Source organism: Myotis myotis, unplaced genomic scaffold (genome assembly GCF_014108235.1).
Source record: "Myotis myotis isolate mMyoMyo1 unplaced genomic scaffold, mMyoMyo1.p scaffold_m19_p_3, whole genome shotgun sequence".
Taxonomy (NCBI): domain Eukaryota; kingdom Metazoa; phylum Chordata; class Mammalia; order Chiroptera; family Vespertilionidae; genus Myotis; species Myotis myotis.
This window is the reverse complement of record NW_023416335.1, coordinates 178,609,703-178,630,911: the sequence shown is the minus strand read 5'-3', so window position 1 is coordinate 178,630,911 and position 21,209 is coordinate 178,609,703. Positions and strand designations below refer to the sequence as shown.

At 40.4% G+C, this 21,209-nt stretch overlaps 1 protein-coding gene and 1 long non-coding RNA gene across 4 annotated transcripts in view; both read left to right on the top strand.

Annotated features, from left to right (window-relative positions):
- SSPN (sarcospan) overlaps nt 1-21,209 on the top strand; it is a 35,550-nt gene that overhangs the window by 1,347 nt on the left and 12,994 nt on the right. The gene's annotated exons all lie outside the window — the stretch shown is intronic.
- LOC118651111 lies at nt 199-13,411 on the top strand. The gene is made up of 2 exons (XR_004966115.1): nt 199-583; nt 13,102-13,411. It is a non-coding gene; the product is annotated as an uncharacterized LOC118651111 (long non-coding RNA).

Here is a 21,209-nt window from a genome sequence, read left to right as displayed (position 1 = left end):
CACATCAGCCAAGTAGATTCCCTTTTGCACCAGACTAGACGTGCACTTTTCTCATTGAGCCACACTGCCACCACATTTGGTTTGTAATTTTAATATATATATATATAAATTGTGTGTGTGTGTGTATATATATATATATGTATATATATGTATATATTTGCCTGTAGAGTCTGATTTATTTTTTAAAACCTCTTGCAGAATAAGGGACCGGAATTAAGAGAAATGTCCTACAGTGATTAACGTGGCATTTTTGTACAGAACACGGTTTTAATAGTATGCTATATTATGGTGCCTTGTGGTTTACCGAAATCCCATTGATCCATGAAACAACACTTTGAGGTGGGAACTGTGTTTCCTCTTTGGACAGGAGGAAACAGACTGAGAGAAGTTAAGTGACATTCTCAGGATCCAGAGATGAAGAGTGGCAGAGTCAGGCAAGACTGGAATCACACTTCTGGCTCCTCGTCTCATATTGCATCATTACTGCTATTACTGACCACGGGAGCTATAACTCATAGAGCAATCCTCAAAATAATTTTGTATCAGGGCAGATGTTAAAAACAACTGATAAATATGCATCAAGGTAGGGCTTTCCTAATTAAGATTATTTGAACTCACAAATTCTTGCAGAGCAATTTAGAACTTTTAATTTGTGTACTAAGAATCCCCATGAAATTACCATGATTGGAGTTTTCTAAATCAAGTGATTTTAAAAATAGCTTTTCACTAAGATACACTGGGTATTTTAGTCACCCCACTGTCAAGTTACGAGAGGACTTTAATGCGAGGCAAATTAAAAGAAAAAAGGAATGAAACTCCTTCATCAGTGGTTTTGAATATCATCTGTGAATGTGTTTTCTATCTTTTCTTTATTTCAACTTTGAAAAGCCCAGTACCAAAAAAGCAAATTAGATGGGAAGAAATTTTGTTTTGATGTTTAAGGCATGACCATACAAATCATGCAACTCTGAAATTTCAGGAGCTCCTGTTTGGAGTATCCCACGGATACTCCCTGGGCGTGGTACAAAGAGTATTATCTATAGCCAGGTCTCTCTTCTTTCCAGTTTTCTAGTTTATAATGTGGGATCTACTTGAAGTTGTTTTTTTTGTAGTGATATCTGTCCCGGTCTTTATAACCTTAAGCTTTCTTTGGAAAACCTAGAGTGTATTTGTAGAGCAGAGCAGTTTTGGAGATGCCCTGAGACAGATGAGGGGTGCCTCTAAGGAGCCAGGCAAGGACAGACTCTCACCCCAGCTAAGCCAGCGCTGCAGGCAACATGACACTGCCTCCCACAAACACCTTGCTTGTCGTCCTCATCTCACTGTCTGTGCTTGTGCATGGGGCACTCTTCCAAGCTTCCAGGGGTGGGACAAGGCAGGATGGGGACGGGCAGACACATAAACGCTGCACCTGGTGTTGGCCCTCCCTCGGCCATTATTCACTGAGTAACTTGGAGTGAGTTAGTTAACCTCTCCATTTTGTCATTGATGAAATCTCTGGTAATAATAATTCCTACCTCTTAGGGTTGTCCCGAGGATTAAATAAATTAAGACATGTTCTAATACTTAGGACAGTGCTGGCTAATGGTGAGTATTCACTGAGTCAGCTCTTTTTATTAGCAACGAGCAAAACCATCATTGGTAGTGGCACTCTTCAAATTAGAAGTGGCTCCATTCTACCTCTGGTCTTGCAGAACAGTCATTTTGGACTTGCTACATTTTTTTCCAGACCAGTTTGAACCCCAAAGGAGATATCAATTTGGCTCTCCCTTTTTCTGTTCTCTACCAAGTTATTATTAGCAATCTTAGTGCTATTACATTGGTCCAGTACTTTCTGAATCTCTCTGGAGGTTTATAAAAATTAACTTGGAGGAAAGACCCTCCCCCCCCAGATCATTTTGCCTAGAAATATGGGGTGCTTCTGGCTCTGTTTAAGAGAACTGTTAGACCAAAGCAGGGCAGGTCAATTCCTGGGGCTAAGGCAAAATCGAGCCCCCTTTCAGAATTTAGGCTGAATTCAAGCAGGGACCCCAGACTGATGCACTCAACCATCAATAGCTTTGCATGCTTAATTCATGTTACTTGTTCATTTTTCAATGACCTGGGAATTTGGGCATTGCCATTCCCGTAATTGAATCTTGGTATATGGACAAAGCCACTGAGGTGACTTCTTGTTGACCAATGTTTTAGATGACTTGATGAATATTCAGGAACTTCCTGGTTATAGATTAAAGAAGCCTTTGGTGATCTATGACCAGAGAGTTGTGTCCAGTGAAACTTTAGGAAAACAAATAGGTTGTTTCTTGCCTATCCACAAATGTGACTTTCTCATATCAGAAAATGACTGAAGTAGTTTTACTTCAGTTACAGAAGGTTGCTGTAAAGGAAAAAATAGAATGGAGCCACTATGGAGTCCAAAGTAACTTGTCAAAGTGCCATTCTTCTCTCAGATTTCTTTATAATGGCTTTAGGATTGTAAGTCATACCACAATGACAATACAAAGTGAGACAGGGTCTTTGAGGATGAACTTGGCTAGAGGCAGGGGATCCTAAGTAGTAGACGTTTACTCTGCTTTTTATTCTATCAGTGCTTGAGTAACTGGGTCAAATAGGCATTTAGGGTTGCTCATCATTCCAGAATTCTTACTGATGAAAAGTGAGTATGGATTGAAGGAATCTGAGAACTTTGGGCCTTTAATTACTTCTTACTCAAATGAATACAGTTTTGGAGTAGGTGAAGCATAACATGTTTGAACATTGGCTTACTTTCCTTCATTCAGTAACATTTGTTGGGGGTGTCCACTGTGCTAGGTATTGGTTGAAAAATAATGAATTATCTGCCAGGAGGAGATCTCCAGAGATCCGGATGGACATGTGCCTTTACCATATCGGACAGTAATGAATACTTCCGATTACAAAACTTAACCCACGCAAACAATTTTAAAGCCCATTTACCTTTCAAAGCATTTCACTTACAGTGATTTATTTGTTTTGGCACCTCTACTCTGAAGTCAATTTAAGAGCAGACTCTTGTCTCTCATCCCCAATGGGGATGCCTAGTATTTGTTAGTCTCTTGGCCCTTACAGGTAATATTCTCATGAAAAATAGGGGTTTCCTTGCCCTATTGTAGTTTTTAGCTTTCCTCATTCTCTCTCTATTGCTCCCATACCCCACCCAACTGGAATAAAAATCCTGATATATATATATATATATATATATATATATATATATATATATATATATATATATATTATCACATCAGAAAGTTTAATGAAAGGGCTTAAAAGGAAGGGAAAAATATTTCCTTTCCTTAATATCATTCATAAAACTCACTGTATGAATCTGTCATGATTAAGAGTCTTGTCAAGAATCTGACATACTCTAAGGAGTTCAGAATGCAGATTTATTCAATTTTAAAAATCTATTTTTAATTTGACTTAATGGAAGGGAAAATTGAGTGGTTATTTATTTTAAAATAGAATATACCCTGAAATTCACAATTAGGTATATGATATATAGCAAGTAATTGTTATTACCCATAATTTATAAGTAGAGAAACTAAGACATGATGATTTAGCTAAATGATTTGATCACAGTTATGAAAAGAAACTGGAAGTGAAGAAGGCTTGGCATTGGGTTATGGACAGATCCTAAAGCAAGTCAGGAACTAAAAATGGTGTCAATTTTCTATATAGGTGTATTGACATTTGAGCAATTTAATCTGGAATTATATTTTAGAAATATATTGCATAATAATGCATTACTTTTTATATTGGGACTTTAATATCCTTCCAAAAATCTAATGTTGCATATATGATACCTCTGGGAAATAATTTTATCATAGCAACTGTCACAGGATTATTGGGAGCTGAGAGGTGATAATTACATGGCCTAACTTAATTTATTATAATAAGTAATGGTAGGAAAATTATCTTATATGTGAAGGCCTCCTACTAAGTATAAATAAAATATAATTGAATTAATGGGGCAAACAAATATAAAATGTACATGAAAATAAAAGGGAATATTAATAAATTTAATCACATGTTGCCTGAAAGAATTTTAGGAACACAGAATAAAGAATAAGGCAGGTTAAGAGTGAACAAAATCATTTAAAACTCAGAATATTAGGAGAAATGTATTTTCCCCTTTCGACTAGCCTCATACTAAGCCAGATACATGAAGGCCATGAGGGAGAGTGCTTATAAAAGGAGACAGTGATCCCTGAATCTTCTTTCTCATTTTAAGATAAGGAGGAGAAGGGGGAGGGCCTGATATTTTCCATCCAGTAGTGTGACTATGTTCAACTCAGAAAGTCAGTCTCTGGATACTTTTGAGATGGCAATCATCATTTGTTTTTTGTTTTTTTATCATAGAAATACTAGTATATAGATATTGAGGGTAAGCCAGTCAAAATAGAGAAATTTATTCTCTTTAAATATATGTCCATGGAGATATTATGTATCTCCTGACACATAATGGGTATCTGAAAAGTGTGGAATGGAACTCTATTTATTTGTTCTATACTTGCCATTATCAGAGTTTCTGTTTGAACTTATGAAAAAAAAATTTTAAACTATGGTTGCAGACAAATTTAAGTTTATTGGTAGCATTTAAAAGAACGCTGAGGTAGTAATAAGAAATCTCGTGGGGTCCTGGGTTCCAGAAATATTCAGAACACATTAGATTAGTATTGTAAAGACGTTTATTTCATGTCATAAAATGCCTGTAGGATTTTAAAAAAGGAGGAAAAAGAGATTGTCGGATTTATTTTACATTCCCCTAATTAGAATAAATTAGGGCAAATTAGGATAGATATAACTGAATGCTGGGTGTCTTCCTTCAACAAAGAACGCAATGGGATAGGTTTTTCCAATATTTGGTCTAACAGTTGCTTAGATTGCCATTATAATGTCTGCTTTAAATTTCTTCTGAGGAAATGGATGTTTTCTGGACTGTTTCTTGCCTTTAGCCTTGTCTGTGACAGTTCTCTGAAGGGTGTTCTTTAACTGGGTCTCTGCCTGTGTTGTACACTGAAGGGTTAGCTTCAGCATTAAAGGTTATACACAAGGGTATGTGAAGAGTTCAGTTGCATATTTCCATGTTGCTGTAGGACAGTTATGGAATCTCATCATTAAACTTTAATCAGATATCATTTCACTGCAAAATACAGTTCATTTTTTAGGGCTCAGATCCTGGCAAACTAGAGAAATGCTGATCAAAAGAGCCCATCAAAATCTATAGCTGGATGGATCTCATGTTGTATTTTAACTCTGTAGTTTTTGCTTCTTGTGAATATTCAAGTCCAGGTTTATTACAGTGAGTTCTTAAGCTGAAGAGGAACATTTTTTTTTAAAAAAAGAAGAATGTTGGCAATAGTATTTAAATCATAAACTATACATAAGCCTTTTTCAAAAGAATCTCTTTTAAACGGTTTGGATGCCGCCTCAGATCTCAGTATATTGATATAAAACTTGGCAGGAGTAACTGTCAGATGCCTGAGCGAGGCAGCACACTCGATCACCCTGGTTAATTTTAAAAATCATATGTGTATGCCTACACATGTGGCAACAAGCAGAATACATTTTCCGTTCTTTCCTGGTCTGCTCCAGCAGCGGCAGGTTCTGGCCAGGGTCCCCTTCCTGGCTCACAGGAGGCTGCTTTCTCACTGTGCGCTCACATGCCTGTCCTCGGCGCATGTGCGTGGAGAAAGGGAGTTCTCTGTTTCTCTCTTCTTCCTATAAGGCCACCAGTCCTGTAGGATCAGGATCCAATCCTTATGACCTCATTTAACTTACCTCTTTTTTTTAATGGTTATATATTGAACATCATTTTTTCTTTATTTTTCCATCACCATTTATCCCTCCTATACCTGCCTCTACCCTCCTCCTGTCCATGATCACCACACTGTTGGTCATGTCCATGAGTTCATTCTCTTTTTTATTCATTTTTGCTGAATCTCTCCCCCGCCCCCCAACCAGCTCCCACCTCCTTGAGCTGCCAGCCTGCTCTCTCTATATGAACCTTAATTTCCTTTTAAAAGCCCATCTCCAAATTCAGTCACTTTGGGCATTAGGGCTTAAACATATGCAACTGGGTGGGTGGGTGGGTGGGTGGGTGGGGGTGGGGCAGGCACAATTCAGTTCATAGCACTTTCAGTGAGGGATATAAGTGCATACCCAGGCCATTCTTAAGCTTGTTTGTCCGCTTATTCACGAAGGCTCTGTGGCTTTCATGGAACAGCTAGAAGTCTGAATGTTTCTGATGAGAATTCTGAACCAGTAACCTGACACGTGACGGTGCATCGAGGTGGTGTGGCTGTGTGCTCACATGCAACATATGGAGGCGGTTGTTTTAACTGTGTTTAGCGATTTTGTCTTTTGTCAAATTTCTGTAAAAGTGGAACACAGTTGCTAGTGAGTACAGTTCTGAGAGCCGCGTAGGCAGTTCTTTGCTGCATTAGCTCTCTAAGGCTGAGGAGCCACCCTTTGGTAAATCTGCCTCCCTTTAGTGCTGGGAGAGGACTTGTCCGGTTCTAGCAGGTGATGCCTTGGCTTCTGGGGCAGGGAATGCGGGGGTTGCTCGTGGTGCTGTGAGGATGCTCAGATGTCAGCAGTTAGAGGAGCCCTCTGTCCTCTGTGGGGCGGTGATCTCATGCGCGGTGTTCAGAGCTCAAGGAAAGCCTCTCAGGCCTTCTTTGCAATATGCAGCCACTGCTTTCATTTCTCATGATGATTCTGAAAATGAGAGTCATACTCTTGGTTTTGTGGAAATGGCCAGAATAACCCCCCCCCCCCCCCCGCGGTGTTCCCACCTTGGGCCTCTTGATAAAACATCCTCTTATAGGAAGGAGCCTGCCTCTCCGTGGTAGCCCTTCCCTTGGGCAGTCCTTCAAGGGTTGCTGATAGATCCTCTTTGTCCTGCTTGCAAATTCCCACTGGCCTTTGCTTTACTCTGTCAAGTGCTGCACACACCCCAGCCATCCCAGAGAGAAAGGCAAGATAAGACTGACGAGAGTGGCCCAGTGTGCCTCGTTCCGTTCCGCAGCTGGTCCAATCCCAGTTCCAAAATGAGTGGCAAATGAAGGCACAGCCGGCGTTCCAGAGGCACCCAGTACTATCTCCGGTTTGATTTTTGAGCATATTGAAGGTCGACACTCTTGATCTAATGTTGCTAGAGCCGTGTGCCCTGCCTAGCATAGTCCTGAATGTACCTCAGTGCTGTGTGTCCCAGGCGCCGGCTAAAGGCCAGCGGGTGATGGACTTTAAAAAGCACAGGGTTTGTCCATTAATAAGCCTTCTCAGATTCTGCCGAAGAAGTGCTACTGGGGCCTGCGTCTGTCGGTGCAGAAATAAGCAACTCCCCGCCTCTGGCCGAGGGGTGCCGACGGGCTGGGAGAGGCTGCAAGGAAGCTGGAGGATGCTGTTTCAGGGGCATCCCACTCAACTGTTGCTTTGAAAGTGTTGGATTCAGCAATTCATTGTAATGAGCCATGCAACCTCCCCCCTGTAAGATAGGGTATTATCAAGGCTTTTCTCAGGTGGAAGATAGTGACAGGTGACAGGAGAAGAGGGGGACTGTGAATGTGTTAACCAGACCCCGACTAGGGAGAGAGTTTTAGCTTTATTACTGGTGGGTGGGCGTGGAGGGTGGGGAGAGACAAAACGAAACACTTTCCAGCTCCTTCTAAAGGATCAGGTGCGGCACACAGATCAGGCTATTAGGCGCCAGCTGAGCTCGGCCTCACACTCAGCTGCGCCGGGAAAGCTATGAAGAAGGCCCTTTCCAAGAGAAGGGAAACAGATTCCAGTCGGGATCGGTTCTGTTGGAGGGTGGGGGGCGCGTGCAATTAGGGAGAACACGGCATGACTCTCCCTGGAGCAGCCAAGGCCAGGAGAGGGCAAACTAGGGCTCATACAGTGAACACGTTATAGTCAATCAAGGTCATCTCCCCAGGACTGCACTCAGCTTCCAGACAGAAGTACGTTTACGCGTTACTTGTTCAATGGGGCATTTCTCTCGTGCTTTCAGCTGGTGAGATTCCAAACCAGACGGATCCAGCATACGCTGGTTGGCTCCATCTCATAATCTGTCCGTGAACAAGTCGTGTGGGGCTCCTGTTCAAGGGCTTCCATCGAAGTTAAGAGCTTCGAGACCAAATGTAATTTTTGAAATGAGCATAGGGTGACCGTGACTATTGTGTTACAGAACCCTCGATAAATAATTCTCACTCAGTCACCGAAGCCAGTGCGTCACAAATTTTTCCACCTCGAGACCTCCCTGAAGCCTCGCTCCTCACACACACATCACAAAAAGCTCACAAAAAGCTCAGTGTCTCGCTAACCCACGTTGCCATGGAAGGGAAGGGGAGAAATGTTGGAGAGGCTGCAGGCTGCTTGGGGACACTGACCTCGTCATGCTGAAAAGAACAAAACACTTTTCAAAGGAGAAATAATATCATATATTCCTTAATGTGCTGTTATATTCTGGTTTCTGTGTGTGTGTGTGTGTGTGTGTGTGTGTGTGTGTTTTAAAGTGCTCTCAATTAGAAAGCCACTTGATAATATTTTTTAAAGGTTGAACTGGATGGTTCTGTCATTCATACTCCTGCTCCAGTGTTATATAAGTGAATTTATATTGATTTACTATATCACTGCTGTACACTGTGCTATTTCCTACATTTTTATTTATTGTACTATTTCAGATACATGAACCAGGGGTATTAATGTAGAATTATCTCTGCAGTCATTTCTAAAGAGGAACCTAATTTGAGAACCTACTTAATTATGCCTGAGTAATAAAACCCAGCTTATAACTATACTCCTAGAGTAGACAAACCCACATGTACATGATTCTTTTCCCTTCTGAGGGCTTGAGAAACCCCACAGTGAAACAAATACACTATAGGTTGTTTTATTTTCCTCACAAATATGGAGTAATTATACCCCTCCTGTTGATTCATGAGCAATGTTGGAACACAATCTTCGTTTCCCGTACATCCTTTGAAAATGGATTATTTTGCAAAGTAGATATTTATAAAACTTATTGATGGTTAGCTTTTGATCAGTCATCACAAGAATGACTTCGGTGGTTGATGAGAAGTAGAACAGAACCCTATGAAAGAAAGAAACTTTTCACATTTTAACCCGCGTCCCTTTGTCTTTCCGTATGTCAATCCAGTGCCCTCAGGGGCTCCGTGTCTGGTAGAAGACACACACCTACAACTAACTACAATGCAATTTAAAAAACCAAGTGCTGAAGTGGTGCCCTGAAGAAAGTAGTGCAGTGGAGGGTGGAGTTAGTCCTACCTGGGCGGTTCAGAAAAGATAAGGGGAGGGCAGGCTGAGATTGCCGGAGGGGCTCCAGCTCTGCAATAAAGCAAATGTAGGTAGACCTCTGGGTCTACCAATTTGTAACTATTTTAAAAATTTTTTGGTTATACTTTTTATTTTCATTTTTGTGTGGATTTGAATAAGTCTGAGCAATTCTATGATTATTTTTTAATTAGGAGAATTTCTAAGTCTATAGTAGCCTACGTAGAGAATAATAAAACAACCTCCTACTTACATGCAGATTTGTTAAGTTTTATAGGCTGTATTTATTAGTTCTATCATTTGAAATTCAGGTGACTTAATTCTGGGAGAGAGAGAGAGAGAGAGAGAGAGAGAGAGAGAGAGAGAGAGAGAGAAGAGAGAGAGAGAGAGAAAGAGAGAGAGAGAGAAGATGTGTGCACATGCTTATATGCTGGCCTTCACTAATGAGTTGCTTCTTCATGTGTCTTCTATAATTGGTTTGTGAATTCATTTTCCAAAAGGCTTAATATGTGATAATTTGGTGTGGCCTATTGGATAGTATAACCCTTCCAGACAGTTTGTCTTGCCAGGTGTCCCCCTGGTGTCATGAGCCAAGAGCCACCGTTTTCCCTTAACCTACTTATTACAGAAAATTTCAAGCATACATAAAAGTTGGTAAAATAATTTAATTAACCTAGTCAACCAGCTTCAATAATTATTAACTTATAATCAATCTTGCTTCACTTGTATGTCCCTGTGGTCCATCCATATCCATATACTACACGCTGGATTATTTTGAAGTGAATCCCAAATGTAATATCATCTCATCCATAAATATTTCACTATGTAAGGCAAAAGATGAAGACTAAAAATAAAGTACCAATTACACCTAACAAGGATCAAATCAGTGTTCAAATATCTATGATTAATTCATGAATATTTCTTCATAGTGTGCCAAAATCAGGGTCTCAGTAAGATCTACAAACTGCAATTGGTTCATATATTTCTTTTTTTTTACACTCAAAGATTTACCCTCTCTCTTTCCTTTCTGTCCTCTCTCTCCCTTCCTTCCCTCTCTCTTCCCTACAACTTATTTATTGAAAAAAACCAGTGTTTTTCTCCCCAGGATTTCTGTCAAATTATTTTCTACTTTCTTACCTGAAGACTTTTCAGGCCATTCAAGTAGTAGGAAACCCTCAAAGTCTTCACCCCACCATCAGCTGAGACAGAACAATTTTTGTGATGCTGTTCAGTGCTCCTGGGTTAATTATTTTGTGGTCATGGAAGGGTGTAGCCTACCTTTATGCCATGGTCTTAGCTCCATCTCTTCACCTGTAGAAGCTCAGAACATTTAAAAGTGTTTTATAGGAAGAAGGGTTTCACATCATTTAGTCCTTAAAATTATGCAGAAATAAAATTTCTTGATGCTTTAAAAAATCTTTGAATTAACTTGTAAGTTTCTGAACCCTTCTGAGTCACTATTTTCTGTAGAATGGGTAATATTATTTATTACTTATTGCATTGTTTTAGGGAATAAATGATGTAATGTATACAAAGTGGGTGATGCATAAAAGGTAGCCTTTCTGGGCAGAGGAGGTCCTTGAGCAGGGTTTGAAGAAAGAATATTACTCGATTCAAAATGGTTGAAGGGGGAGTACATAATTAAAGGATGAAGAAATTAAAGGACATTTTAGGTCAAAGGCACAATTCGTGTCTTATGACTAGTAAGCTCAGTTTTCATTCAAAACCAACTTAATTACTTCACAATTCTGTTGTTTGTGCACAGTGTCTTTTGAGGATGTAATTGCAGAAATTCCCAGCAGTTCCCATATAATGTGAAACTTAACATGGATATACAAGTCTGTTCTAGTCTTCAAATAAGACCAAACCAAAGGAATTCCACTTGAATGTTTCCATCCGTGATAAGTCATACACTAGCATAGTTGTCAGAGTTCCTCCCAGTTTCCTGTGAGTTGATGAAACACTCAGTTGTGAGTTTCATTGATTTAAAAATGATGAGCTATTTGCAATCATTGTCAAGCAAAGGTTTGGAATTTACAAATTGCAGCAACTTTGCGCTGGTCCATCTCTTGCAGATCTCGTTGGCTTTCTAGCCTCACTTTGGCAGGAACATCAAGGAAAGCACACTCTATCCATAGGATTTGGGGGGTTCACATGCCCTGCATCTGACTGCTGGTCACAAGTTCCAACTTCTCAGTTCCATCAGGATCGTTTTCTACCTTTCTTTCCCCATCTTTCTATGCTTGTACAGCAGATCTTGCTAAACTACACGGCAATGCAAAGTACAGTACAACACTGGCTAAGAAAATCAAAGATATATGTCATATGTAAAGGGATATAAATATATATAACATGCATATATACATCAAAATTGTATATGTATATGTCAGATCAAAATACTTGAACAAATTTTACAGTGTTGCTGACGTGAACTATGTAACAAGTCCTATGATGGTTGCTTGCGTACTGTACATGTTCTGACCTTTTCTTGTCATTATTCCTGAAACAATACAATATAACAGCTATTTATATGGAACGTACATTGGCTTAGGAACTGCAAGTAATCTAGAGATGATTTAAAGCAAGCATGTCAAGCTCGCAGCCCGCGGGCCACGTGCGGCCCACAACAAATATTTTTGTGGCCCAGCCAATATAACGGTGTGAGCAGTTATTTACAATTATGAAAGGAAATAAGTCTCCCGTCAGATCCAGAATTACTGACATTCACCTTGGGTCAGTTTTGAAAGTAATCACTGCAAACAAGATTTCCCCCGAAGTAGGAAAGATAGTAACAGAGAAAAGATGCCAAGTGTCAGGAAGAAAAATTAATTTTATCATTGCTCTTGTTTTTTTTTTAATACTACACTTTTCGAAATAAACCTACATTTCTATGAAAATCGAAGCTTTTGTTTTTTTGCGGCCCACATAAACTTAAACCTTGTTCATTTGGCCCGTGTTAGCCTTTGAGTTTGACATGCTTGCTTTAACGTGCACAGGAGGATGTGTGTAGATTATGTACAAAACTATGCTCTTTTATATAAGGGACTTGAGCATCTACAGATTTTGGTATCTGTGAGGATCCTGGAACCAGTACCTCACAGACACAGAGGAAATCTGTATATTTTTGGTTATGGGATATTTTAAAATCAGGATAAAATCTGCCACTTTGAATTAGAAAGGATGTGACTTACAAAGAATATCAGCCTCATTCGTAAGTGCTCCTTAACTTCTTGGCCAACCAAGTAGAGCTTTTACCACAACAGAGCAGGAGAATGTACTCACATCGCTGGCAACTACATGAGCAATCGTGTCCTTAAGAATTGCCTCATTAAAAAAAAAAAAAAAAAAAAAAAAGATTGCCTCATAAATTCTTTGAAATTTTACGTTTACCATTTATTTTCCAAAGAGATCTAGCTTTAGCAACGTTCTAAGTAAGAGTAGGCCTGCTTTTGTTTTTCAATTCAATTAATAGCACATAAATCATTTATTTTGAATCAGTTTGAATGTCTTTGCATACTCACAGGTGAAAAGTCCCGTGCATTTACAGTAATTCAGACATAAAACCTGTCAGGTATGTACTCCTCAGGCAAAAGGATAATTATAATAATAAAAGGGGAAAATGACTGAATGGAGTTGGCTGACCAAGTGTTTTTTCTCTTTAGACCCTGAAAATAAATAATTTTCTAGGACATATTTTCACCTAGATCTCTATCAGCTTAAAAAAAAAAATCTCCGAGGTGTCTTTGCAAAGTAAATATTACAAATTGTTCTCTCCAACCCCCACAGAAAGATGTGGAAATGCACAGATGGGATGTATGTTAAACCCAACCTCTTCCTGGGCCGGGTGGAACGTCGTCCTTGCGTGAAGACAGCATTTCTGCACTAGAACTCCCTGCAGGCAATTTTCACTCTAAAGAAAAATAAGAGCAAAACAGTGAAGCTCTAGGCAAATGGACTATCTTCCTGATGTATGTTAGGCCAAGTAAAACAACTCTAAGCAAACGGTGCTAGCTATAGCTTTGTTGTAGTGGAAAATAAGCGACTACTTTGAGCTTGGTTTAATAAAAATCAATAATAAACATTTTTTGGTTAATTATATTGTGTCCCGGGTTCTAATGCCTGAACATTAATATTCTGTAATGTTTAGAGGCAGATGGTTAGTCTGCTCCCTCAGAGCGATGGTCGACTCTGCCATAGATTCATGAGTTTGAATCTTACATGGCTATTACTTTTGGAATTTCCCATTAATATCAGTGCACTAAGTTTGGCTGAAACAATTGTTTTGTTTTGTTTTTCAAATTTAAAAAAGTAATATTAATTTTGAATCTGTTATGGAGAGAAAAGTTTTTAGCTGAACAGCACTTTTTCAGAAATTAAATGCTTATCTTTGTAAAACCACAATAGTAACCAGAGAAATATATATAGTGTGGCATGGTTACCAAGATTGGCATTTCTTGGGTAGTAGATAATAAAGAGGCTTGTAGCAGAAAGGAAAGAAGTTGTATAATGCTAAGTGTTTGCAAACTGTGTATGTCAACACTATTGGAAAGATTTGAGTAAAGTGGGTTCTTGCTATGAAAGCAAAAGTAGCCCAAGTCACTAAATGAAAGCATTCATTTATTTGACAAATATATATTGACTTCATGTGCGCTGGGTATTTGTTAAGCCCTTTCCATATGCTGTCTTACGTAATCCTCACAGCGATTTATTGTTATCATGCTACTGATGATGAAAGTGAGTCTCAGAGAGTTTAACTTGTCCAAGCTAAAAGCTGAAAGTGGTGGAGGTGGGTTTTGAACCCAGGTCTGTCAGATTGAGAGCTAAGATATATTGCTTCAGTCTCTGTCTTTTGGGATGCGGCCCATTTTGCTGTAAAACTTTATATAGTTACTCTCTTTTGCCCCTTCTCTGGGGCAGGTATGTTATCTTTTATGGCACCTCTGAGATCGTAGATAACTTATAGTGGATATGTGTTGTTAAAATAACAGAACCAGCAAGGCTCTCCTAAGAAACAATCATGAGTCCACCATCTTATTTTTTTTAAATATATTTTTATTGATTTTAGAGAGGAAAGGAGAGGGACAGAGAGAAAGAAACATCAATGATGAGAGAGTATCATTGATTGGCTGCTTCCTGCATGTCTCCTACTGAGGATCGAGCCAGCAAACTGGGCATGTGCTCTGACTGGAATCAAACCTGGGACCCTTCAGTCCACAGGCTGACACTCTATCCACTGAGCCAAACTGGCTAGGGCCACCATATTTTTTTTAAGGTGTTGCTGGGCATTACCAATCCAATTCTTAAGAGAAATATATCACTTTAAAGACTTACTGTTTGTAGTTTCCTAATTACTATATGTCATATTTATGGGGAAAAAGAAGCTACGATGATAAATGCCATGTTCTCCAAGCCCTTCTCAACAACTGACATACATAGACTTATATGTTTACTAGAGGCCTGGTGCACAAAATTCATGCAGGAGTAGGCCTTCCTTCCCCTGGCTGCCGGCAGGCACCTGGGACCCGGGCTTCCCTCACAGCCCCAGCTTTTGTCCAGAAGGTCGTCCGGAAGGACGTCTGGTCTAATTAGCATATTATGCTTTTATTATTATAGATGATCTGCCTCTCCACTTTAAAGCATTGGCCCTATGGAGGTAGTGATTTTTGTCTCTTCTGTTCACTGTCGTATCTCCAGAGCTGCAAAGAGTACCTGGCATGTTGTGGTAGGTACATAATGGATATTTGTTAAGTGAACAGAATGAGGTTATTTCTAAGATGTGATAGAGGCCTACATTTATATGTATTATTTATTTCAGCTGAAACGTCAGAGTAAGTTATAGTAGCACAGTTTGAGGTTATATGAGATGGAAAAAATAATGCCCACTATAATTCCAGGCACATTATTTATGATCCTTAAAACAAATTATAAGCTAAGTATTATTTTCTCCATTTTATATATGAAGAGACTGGGTCTCCAAGACTGTGTCCACCTTCATGCAGCTTAGACACTTGTTTGGACCTCAAGGACTGTTCTTTCCACTCTGTCTCAGGAGTGGGCTTCAAGCTACTCAGCACAGGAGAGGAGCAGATGATGGAAAGTTCTCCAAGCCTCTGCAGTTCTCACTTCACTCACAGTGCTGTCAGAATCCCACCAGGGAAGTAGCCAGACCATGCAATGGTTAGGAGGTAGGCTCTGTGCTTTGACAGGTACAGCTATCAGCTCTGTATTTGCTATGAGATCTTAAGAGCATAAAACCTTTTGGAGTTTTAGTTTCCTCACCTACAAAATGGGGTGAATAATAGCAACTACCTTATAGGATTTATGTGAATGCCAAATGGGATACTCTGCAGAGTGCTTAGATTAATTCCTGGCATATACAGCAGTCCCCCTTGTCTGTGGTTTCATTTGCCATGGTTCCAGTTACCCACGGGCAATGCCATTCTGAAAATATTCTGTGTAAAATCCCCCAAATAAACAATTCATGCGTTTTAAATTGGGTGCTGTGCTGAAGAGAATGATGAAATCTCGTGCTGTTGTACTCCATTCTGCCTGGGACGTGAATCATCCCTTTGTACAGCGTTTCCATGCTGCGGACACTCCCCACCCATTAGTCACTTAGGAGCTGTCTGGGTTATCAGATTGACTGTTGTGGTATTGCATTACTTGTGTGCAAGTGACCCTTATTTTACTTAATAATGGCCCCAAAACACAAGAGTAGTGATGCTGGCAGTTCAAATATGCCAAAGAGAAGCTATAATTCCTTTAAAGTGAAAACATGAAAGTTCTTAATAAGGGAAGAAAAAAATCATATGCTGAGGTTGCTGTGATCTACAGTAAGAACAAATCTTCTATCCGTGAAATTGTGAAGGAAAGAGAAATTCATGCTAGTTGGCTGAGAGAGAGGGGGGGGGGGGAGAGAGAGAGAGAGAGAGAGAGAGAGAGAGAGAGAGAGAGAGAGAGACCACATTCACAGAACTATTATTACAGTATATTGTTTAATTGTTCTATTGTATTATTAGTTATTATTGTTCATTTCTTACTGTGCCTAATTTACAAATTAAACTTTACAAAGTATGCATGTACAGTGGGGCCTTGACTTACGAGTGTCCCGACTAACGAGTTTTTTGAGATACCAGCTGTCTCTCCGCCGATTTTTTGCATTGAGTTGATAGAGTAATTTGAGTTAACGAGCTCCTTAATGAGCTCCTTAACAAGCTCGGTCTCAGAACGAATTAAACTCGTAAGTCAAGGTCCCACTGTATAGGAAAAGACATGGTATATATAGGGCATGGTGCTATCCACAGTTTCAGGCATTCAGTGGGGGTCTTGGAAGGAATCCCCTATGGACACAAATTACAAACTATAATTTGTAATTACATACTAATCTCACGTGGCAACCAGATGCTTCTGTTAGAGAAGGGCCTCAGAGGAGGCAGAAAATGTGGTGGAGGTGCAGAAGTGTGCTAGAATATCTCTGATGAGTTTGTGAAAGCCGATTGTGCACATCTCTTCCTGACTCTGTGAGCAGTGACTTCACGTTGGTAGCTTGAAATCAGCCACAACACAGATATCAGCCCCTGCCCCTGCAGCTGCTGGTTAAACATTTCCCAGCATGCCTCTGTAGAGGCGGTGCCGTTTTGGAGGTATTGCTTTGCTTTGACTCCGGGTGGAGTGAGCCATGCCTGTCAGCTATAGCAGAGTGTCACATCACACACACCAACTGATGACGAGAGAGGCTTCCCAAACCAGCAACCAGACACATGGAGGCTACAGGCTCTGAAACGAGGTCATATTTAAGTAGCAATGAAGACACAGAGTTCCCCTCCATTTTAAGGACTCCCACAATGGCAAAGACTAAATTTCTTGATGGGGAAACTATCATTGTTTCATCTTGTTATTATAATCAACTCTTCCATAGGAAACTCCACTAGTCAGTGAATCACTCTAGACCCGTGGTCAGCAAACTGCGGCTCGCGAGCCACATGCGGCCTTTGGCCCCTTGAGTGTGGCTCTTCCTAAGCCTTAGGAGTACCCTAATTAAGTTAATAACAATGCACCTACCTATATAGTTTAAGTTTAAAAAATTTGGCTCTCAAAAGAAATTTCAATCGTTGTACTGTTGATATTTGGCTCTGTTGACTAATGAGTTTGCCGACCACTGCTCTAGACCCCTAACCATTCCGATAGACCTCACACCAGGTGTCAGCGTTTAGGAGACTGTTTTTCGCTTAGACTAGTGGTTCTCAGAGCGTGGCCTCGTGACCAGCAGCATCAGCATTACCCAAGAATTTGTTAGAAATGCAAATTCTAGGTGCCCAGCCCAGACCTACTGGATCAGAAATCCTGGGGACAGGGCCAGTTTGTACCAGGCCTTTCAAGTGTTTCCCAATCGGGGGCCTAGACTTCGTCTTGCCATCAGGCAGTGGCAATGAGAATCCAGTAAAACATGCTTAAGTTATGCTAAAATATTCTTTCCCAGCCTTCTGAAATCTTGATCCAATATGCATCCTTTAATAGATCCTCATGAAATGTTCTTTTGTACATTGTTTAAATCTCTAATACACTGTGTGCTAATCAGCAGTTCTCCTGAGTGAGCCTGCATTCAGTTGACAGCTTGCAATAGAGTTATGGTTTCTTGAAAATGATTTCTAATATTCTAGCTTAAATTTTATTGAACAGAAGAAAATCCAGAGGAATGCTCTTGAGAAATATCCAGAGGAACATTTACAGTTCCGCTGTATCTCTGTTCATCAGTGGGCTGTGCAAACATGAGAAGAGAGTTCATCTTGTTAGTATATTGACTGAGTGAAAACACTTTAAATACAAAGATGAAAAGTTCATTAACTTACAGAAATAGAGCCACATTTCAGGTAACGCATGGCAGGGAGGGGGGTGGTGAAGAAAAAAAGGAGAGAAACCTTCAAAGGCGTTTGACCAGGGAAGGTTGTATTCCCCAGATAGCCCTGTCAAGCAGCTCTGTCGACAATGAAAAGGAGAAAACAAATAAATTGGAGGTTGTGTGAATGCCACAAGACCAGAATATAAATACATAAGACACCGAGAGAAGTAAATACCACAAAATATCACATAGTGTTTTAGGATGATACCTTCTAGCTTGGCCAAAATGAGAAAGAAAAAATAATCTCTAGGTAAATCTCCATCACACTGGTCCAGCATTCACCTTTTGCTCATAGTGCCAACCTTCAAAAAGACACCGCTGTTTAACAAAAACAGACAAGATCCGGTGTGTGACAAGACTCAGGACTCAGACATCTAGAGATGGGTTTAACATTCAGAGAACATTTCAGCCCTGTTAACTTTCTAACTCGCAAGAGAGAATGCAGTCTTCCCTCTGAGCAGACAAAGAATATCTTTAGACAGGAAGCAGAATTCAAGACTTAGTTCTTCTTTTCACCCTAAACAAATTGTAGAAACGTACATCCAAAAATGGGTTGAAAATGATGGCGATTGTCATTTTCTCTTTTCTATTAAAAAGCACTTCAAGCTTTTCTTAGCAACATAATTATCCATCTGATCAGGAACTAAATCTCAGCAAGCTCTTAAAGGCTAGTGGCCCTTCCTTCAGCACTGGTTTTCCTGATTTCACCCAGTTCATATATGGCTTTGCGATCAGTGACACCACCTGTCTGCCCCAGGCCTGGCCCAACAAATGCCTTCTTGAAAACCTTACATAACTGCCTTTTTCCTGTTCTACGGGCCTCACACACCATATCGAATGGAAGCCCTGGACCAGAATCCAGGAATGTCTTTCCAGATAGGGCTGGCGAGTCTCACTGCTCATTACCGTGAGCTCCCCCTCCCCTGCCTGGGAAGCCAGAACACTCTGTCTCCCTGGTGCGCCCACGTCCTGCCAGCTCAGGAAACAAGACCCTTAGTGTGGCGCGAGAAATCTGGTTTCCTCCTCACGGCCATAAAGACTTCATTTTTAAGTATTTAATAAATAAAGAGGTGTTGTTTTATCATGCAAAGCTGTAGGTAAGAAAGTGAAATACCACCTCCTATATCAGTGATGGCGAACCTATGACACACGTGTCAGAGGTGACATGCGAACTCATTTTTTTTGGTTGATTTTTCTTTGTTAAATGGCATTTAAATATATAAAATAAATATCAAAAATATAAATCTTTGTTTTACTATGGTTGCAAATATCAAAAAATTTCTATATGTGACACAGCACCAGAGTTAAGTTAGGGTTTTTCAAAATGCTGACACGCCAAGCTCAAAAGGTTTGCCATCACTGTCTTATATCCTATTGAGCCCTATCAGAAGGCTGAGAAATTCTAGTATGTTGAATTAATCAGGCTTTATAGCAAATATCATATACAAAGACCTAGAAGTGAAACTTTAAAAAATCCAAAAGGAGCCTTGGCTGGTGTGGCTCAGCTGGTTGAGCATCATCCCATGTACAGAAAGGTCAGCTGGTTCAATTCCTAGTCAGGGCACATGCCCAGATTACAGGTGTGGGAGGCAACCTATCTGTGTTTCTCTCTCAATTGATGTTTCTCTCCCTCTCCCTCTCTATCACTAAAATTGATACATAACATATTTTAAAATAATAAAATAAAAATCCAAAAGGATGATGAGTTTCATAATATTTAGACATGTCATGATGTACAACCATGATTATAAGACATGTATTTGAGGTGCTTTCTGTGCAAAAGAGTTAAAGGTTCTCCATAACTCGGTAACTCCCTTGGCCCTTTCTGTTTGCACTGGACTCTCTCTGGATGGTGCAGCATTTCTGATGATTTCTGCTGCTTTCCGAATGCCGATGACTAACAAATGCTTGTCTCCAGCACACATGGGTCCACAGTTCTGGACCCATGTGGCTGAGCTTTGAGTCCATGTGGCATCATCATTTCCCACTCCCAGTCTGCTCCTCCGCTTGTATCTCATGACTTATTAAATTTCAACACCAGCCACGTGGCAGCTCAAGTCAGGTAGCCAGCACCCGCCTGACCCCTCTCTGTCCTTCAGCCCTCACATCTAGTCAGTCCTTAGAGCCTATGTATTCTGCTTCCTGCCTGTCACTCAAGCACACCCACTCTCTATCCCCATTGCTACCCGAGCTCAGGAACTCATCATTTCTCCAGAGATGAACAGCCTCTTAGCAGGTCTTCTTCTCCCAATCCATTCTTCTCAGCCAGAAGGACCATTTTAAAAGTCAGAGTTGATCATATCCTTTCTCTGCTTCAAATGAACTAACAGTCCTTTGTGTCCTACTTCCTGTCCATCTCTGTGAGCACATTTTTGCTGTCTCTTCTCTTATCCTCTGAACTGGAGCTGTTGGAGTCTTTGCATGTTTGTTCTGTGTTTCTCCATGCTTTTGCATCTGTAACTACTCCCTCTACTCTTCCTCACCTCCTTCTCCCAGCTAATTTCTTCTTAGCCTTCAAAACCCATCTTCTTCCTGGGAGCTTCCCCAAGTTACCCTTGGGTTAATCACCCCTTTGGTATATCCCAGCAGACAGGGTCCTAGCACTCACACAGTATTGTAACTTTATTCTCCTCTCTTTTCCCACGGGGCTGAAAGCTCATTGAAGGCTGAGACTGTCTTTTCACCTCAGGTCCCAGAGCTGTGCACAGGGCCTGGCTACTGCACGTCCTCAAAAAAACTTCAGTCTATCGACTAAGTGAAGTCCTCTGCAATGAGGTCACATGCTCCTGTGCAACCTCTTGCTGGAAACCAGCCTAGGTTAAGGCTATGAAGTAGATCCTACTGAAGTGGGAAAATGTGTTCAAACAAGGAACAGTGTCAGATTTCTAAGATGCTACTCAGTGAGACTGATTATTGGAATGTGTCTCTCGTAAACACAAAGAAGAAATCTTGGCAATTGCCAACTTTCATACAGCAGCCTCGAGGGACAAAGTCA